The sequence below is a fragment of the Primulina eburnea genome, chromosome 7 (genome assembly GCF_022965805.1).
Source record: "Primulina eburnea isolate SZY01 chromosome 7, ASM2296580v1, whole genome shotgun sequence".
NCBI lineage: Eukaryota > Viridiplantae > Streptophyta > Magnoliopsida > Lamiales > Gesneriaceae > Primulina > Primulina eburnea.
In genome coordinates this window covers 15,469,071-15,475,478 of record NC_133107.1, presented here as the reverse complement: position 1 = coordinate 15,475,478, position 6,408 = coordinate 15,469,071, and positions in this window count along the sequence as shown.

The following is a 6,408-nucleotide window of genomic DNA, read 5'->3' as shown; positions in this document are numbered from 1 at the left end:
TCGGAATAAGAACATACACCCACCTACACTCCCGATCTGGGTGGTGGCATGTTCTTATTCACGAACTTTGGCTCTTTCCACATCAAACACCAGTAATAGAAGAAACTCCAATTCTATCCACTCCAATATAGCCAAACGTCCGGCGCCTTGGCGACTTAGCCATAGACTGGGCCTATCGACCCTCGCGTCTATATCGAACATCAGTAATAGAAGAAACTCCAATTCTATCCACTTCGATATAGCCAAACCTCGGTGACAATGTGCAATGGGGCCAGTGACGATTCCATCACAATCAGGCACCTCTGCCACGAGATCAAATGTATACGACTAGGCACATCCGCCTATGACTCAATACATACATTGTCTATAAATCCATAGACCAAAGATATCAATCACAATCAATTGCAAATAACAATGCAATAACATAAAGTATGTGATTTTGGGAGACTCAAGTCGAATCCAACTCGAGTTGTGCAATCCTGCATCAACATCAATTTATACCTTTCATTCTGTTGCTCTGACTCTGTCGAAGTCTCGAAACCAGTGCATGTCAATATCAATCTGGCAATAACATATCGAATATATCATATCAATATACAACTCAATTCAGGACTTGTTCTAATCAGTAATCAAATCAAACATAATCTGATCAATGTCACGACAGAACGATACAATGATAATCAATACTGAATCTGATTAAAACCAATCTACTGATGCTTCGACGGTATAATAATACAGTCTTGATAACCCCGTCAATCTCAACATCACAGACATACTATTACGAGACATAATCAGTATCAATATAATTCATAACCCCAGCGATAGCAGATCATAATCTCAAATCGGTACAATCTCAGTCATATCACTTCAGAAAATCATAACAATTGCATACACAGTCTGTTCTTCGATCTGACTTCGATTATACAATGTCTATTACATCAAGAACGCCATATATGAATCGTATTCGATTTCTTCAATAGCATAATTTTAAAGGATATTAGAACGTAACAAAACTTACGTCCAGTTATAGCTGTCATCGTTAGAAACACGGTGATGTACTCGGATTTCAAATTTGACGAGCGGATCGTTCGTAAATCAACTTCTCCCATGAAGCTTACCATTTTCTCTCAGCACTTTGTTTCCTATCTTTCTGAATGTGTTATATGAATTGTAACACTGATATATACATATATATATATACACGTTGCATGATGAAGAAACGTAGCCCATTTCTTAAGCCTGCACGTCTCGCGCATATGCGCGACCACCATCGGCGCATATGCGCGAGACACAAAGTATCGGCACATGTATCTCGGCAGTTCTCGCACATATGCGCGCCTTCACTCGGCGCATATGCGCCAGGTCCTTTGGACATTAACTTTGGCTACTGGACACCTCGCGCATATGCGCGCCCTCACGCCGCGCATATGCGTGGGTTATTCTGCCCATTCCGCGCATAGCTCGCGCATCACGTCGCGCATGTGCGTGAATGGCACACCCTCGCGCATAATTTTGCGTATTTTCTCGTTTTTCTCGGTCTAATCCGTTCCGTCTATATTTACCTTAATTAATCAATAATCATTTCAGATTAATCTCAGATTACGATAAATAAAATCTCGGGCCTTACAACATATAACCACAGTACTGGACGGCGGGGACACCAGCAACACTTTCACCAACTACAAAAAAATATGCATTCAACCACACTAAAAGGAGAACGGTTTCTTTTGAAAAACCGTAATCTAAAACCGTTGTTAAAAAGCAGCAAAAATCGTTGTCTTTGATTTATCGTGTTTTTGGGGGTCAAAAACAACGGTTTTATAAATTGTTGTCTATTAGCGAGTTAACCGTTGTGGATTGGCGTTTTTTTTGGACAAACAACAACAAACCGTTGTCGATTCGCTTCTTTTTTGGAGAAACAACAACGATTTTAATGAACTGTTGTCTATTAGCGTGTTTTTTGGATAAACAACAACAGTTTTCGAAACCGTTGTGGATTGGAGATTTTTTTTGAGAAATGGACAACGGTTTTAGTGAACCGTTTTGAATTAGCGTGTTTTTTTGGAGAAACAACAATGGTTTTAGTTAACCATTGTTAATATAGGGACGATTTAAAACATTAGCGACGGTTTTTAAACTATCTCTACATTAAAATTTCGACGGTTTTGCAAAACGTTTAGATCATATTAAAAATGAATTTGCGACGGTTTAAAAATTGCAACGGTTTTCCATGTTTAGATCATATTAAACATGAATTTGCAACATACCTAAGCTTTAAAAACCCATGCTCATGAGAAAAACGAAAATAAATATCATGTCACTTGATTTTCAGACAAAACATGCATAAAATCATAATATGGTGTGATGATGTTTGAGGGAAAGAAATATGTGTGCCTTTGCATATTTAACGCACGATTATTCGTGGACGATGAGAAGAACGACGAGGAGGGCCTAGGGTTGAATTCCCTTGAAAGCCTTCGATTTTTCCTCTTAAAATATGGTGTGTGTGCCGTGAATAAGATTGGAGAGAATTGTAGGTGTGTGCAAATCTGAAAAGTGGCGTGAGGTTGTGTATGGTTTGGGGTGGGTTTTAGTATATTATATACTAATTAATTCACTAATCAAGGCTTCGGCCTATTAATCATACCAATTAGGCCCATTAGTCTTTAATTAAATAATAAAAATTATTTTTTTTAAATAAGTTTGTGAATTTAATAGCCGGGTTGCCAAAACGTTTGTATTATTGTTGAAAAATCAACACCGATAAAATTTATGTTCCGGCGTAGAAAATCACCTCAAAACCCTTTATATTCAAAAATATGAAAAAGCATCAACCATATTTTAAATAATTAAAATCAATTATTTAATAAAAAAGTTTACGTTTTTTTCAGCCATCGGTCTCCGTTCCTCGATCGCAACTTGAATAACCCTTAAAGATACAGTTTTATGCATAATGACAATAAAATCCTACTTAACAAATAATCATGAATGTCACATAATCAATTAAAATCAATTAATTAGTCATTTTTTATATTTCCTAGATTTGCATGCAGTTGAATTACGTTGTCTTAATTTTTGGACATTAAAAAATGCTTTTTGAATTTAATTGATATTGATGCTTAAGTTGCTCGATAAAGGATTTGATATGATGCATGGTTAAAAGCTTTGATTTTAAATGCGTGATGGTTATGTTATAATTTGAAAACCGTTCAGATATAATGCTTCCTAGATGCGCACCTAGTACTGATAAGAAAATTAAAAGTTACATTCCCCATATAGAACTCATACTTCTAATTTTCCTTGTGCTTATAAACTCCTTTATAAGCCGTTCAACACATTGAAATAATTTCCTTCTCAACGGAATCTAGAAAGTTAGCACTTGTGTGACCGTCAATGGTTCAATGATACAACTAACAGTGGGTTCACATCACTATGTGATTCGGGACTAAACATGTCATTATATGAGCATACCCAATTGCTCCATTCTTATTTACCAACTTCTTGATAATAAGAACGTCAGAACTAAAGTCTGAAAGTACCCAACCAATCATGTTAAACGCCTAGCAGCATCGCTTACATGATTTCCTAGGTATCAAATGATAGTGTCTGTAAGAACCAATCTATTATGGTTAGCGTACAGTACGGTCTCTTCATCTCATATCTTGATCGATTCAACAACTATTGGTATATCAAGGGCTGTCAAAGAATCGATACTATGTGTCATATCGTAGTTGCATCGATAGTGTAATATAAGAAAAACCTTTCTAAATTACCACCAACACTCTGATCAAAGATTTCAGACTACATACACATGATATCACATATGATATCCATATCCAAAGGTAAGCGGTGAATCCCCGACTACAATGCATCGACTCCTATATGTTTCGACAAAACACTCAACCATGCCACCTGATGACCACATAAGAGTCGGAAAACAAGTCAAAGTGCGATGGTAGCATATAGAGTCTCAATATTGTCTCGGGTCATTAGGACTAATGGTGTACAACCATAAACTAGGACGTTTCCACTCGATAAGTGAGAACTACATGGAAAGTCCTTTATGGAGGTTTTTCAGTGCACTTTACAAGGAGCGTATATCTGCATGCTCGGACATTACAATGTCCCCTACCAATGAAACATGGTACTCACATCGCAGATACTAATATCAAACTCAAGCGGTCTTTATCCTTCTTAATGGCGGTTGGATCGACTAGGAACTGTTTAGAATATACAGTATTCCAAATACGAGTTTCATGATACTCATCATATGAGCATCTCATATTCTCTCTGTTATTTGTATATTCAAGGATTTTATCTATGCATCTAGCATGGGTATACAGATAAAGATGTGCCAAAGCAATAATTTCAGATATTATTAAATTAAAGATTGTTTATACATAGAGTTTAAACATGAACCCTTGGCCAACACTTGGCTCGACGTACACATACTCTAACAATCTCCCACTTGCACTAGATCCAACTATTGATATGCTTAAAACTCTTTGATTCGCGATGCTTCTCGAATAATGGTCCAGGTAAAGGCTTAGTTAGTGGATCAGCAACATTATCTGCGGATCCGAATTTGTCAATCGACACTTCTCCTCTTTCCACAATCTCTCGGAAGATGTAGTATTTTCTCAATACATGTTTGGATTTCTGATGAGACTTTGTCTCTTTCGCCTGAGCAATGGCTCCCGTGTTGTCACAAAAAACCGGGGCTGGAGCAACTCCATTAGGAATGACGCCCAACTCTTGGATGAAATTCCGTAACCAAAGAGCCTCCTTTGCTACAGCTGATGCAACAATGTATTCAACCTCAGTGATGGAATCCGCGGTACTGTCTTCCTTGGAATCCTTCCACTTTGGAATTCTTCCAATAGACAGCGGCACCATTGAGCATGAATACGAACCCAGAGGTTGGCTTTGAGTCATCGATATCGCTTTGGAAGCTATAGTCGGTATAGCCTTCCAGTTTCAGTTCTCCACCACCATAGACCAAGAACAACTTTTTGGTCCTTCTCAAATACTTGAGGATGTCCTTCACAGCTTTCCAGTTTAGAAGACCAGGGTTCAATTCATATCTACTCACTACACTTAGTGCAAAAGCCACGTCATGACGTGTAGATATCATCCCATTGATGATACTGCCAATTACAGATGCATAAAAAATGCTTGTCATTGCCGCTATCTCTGCATCAGTCTTGGGAGACATAGACCTTGTATCAATGTATGTGGACTAGGTGAGACCAAGCAATCTTCTTGATCTATCTCTATAGATCTGTATTCCCAATACAAAAGATGCTTCACCCAAGTCCTGCATCGAGAACTTTCTCGCTAACCATATTTTAGTTGATTGCAACATTCCTACATCATTCCCAATGAGTAGAATGTCATCAACATAAAGCATCAACAATTTCACAGCAGTCCCACTAAACTTCTTATACACACAAGGTTCCTCAGGATTCTTAGAAAAACTAAACTCTTTGATTGTACTATCGAATTTGAGGCTCCAACTTCTAGGTGCTTGCTTTAGACAATAAATATATCTCAGAAGTTTTCTTACCATGTGGGGACCCGGACGCTAATCATTTTCTTAATCATCGTTGGGATTTAAATAATCAGTTCTGATAAACAGGGTCTAAAAATTTTTCCTTTTTAAAATATAAACGCGGAAGGTAATGGCATCTAATAATATACATATTTGTATAAAATACATTTCAGTATTAAAATACAATAATCTAGTCTAAGGTTCAACTACTAAATTTAAGTAATAAAACCAAGTCTATATCCAAGTCCGGAATCACCACGCTAACTCGTCTTCTCTCGTCGTCTTCTTGACCCCGATCCTATCCCACCTGTTGTCATGCACACATACAAAACAAGACAACAGCCGGATAACTCCGGTGAGAATAAATCCCAGTATAAAACATGGTAAACAGGTATATACATAAAATAATTCATGAAACATGCTGTTACGAATAAAATCGAAACATTAGATTTCATAAGCTATGAAATCTAATCACACAATAAGCATGCACTTCAAATCAACCAACCATGCATATAACCAATCTAAATCATAAAAACATGCTAGCACAATTGGAAGCAATAATGATGGGTCCCAAGATCTAGGAGCCACATCCATATAAGCATGCAGTTCTAATCAAATCATGTCTAGACTTGACTCAATCTATAACTCTAGGGATCCCGGTGTGAATAAGACGTCACTACCTACCCTCCAATCGGGGTAATGTACGTCTCATTCCTAGACTTCGGTCTGATCTGTATCAACGGCGGCAATAAGAGTAATACCTACTCCTATGCTGAGATACACCGAAACGTCTAGATATTTGACAATGCATGTCAAAGACTCTCCTATCTTAACTGCAAGGAATAACAATCTGTAAA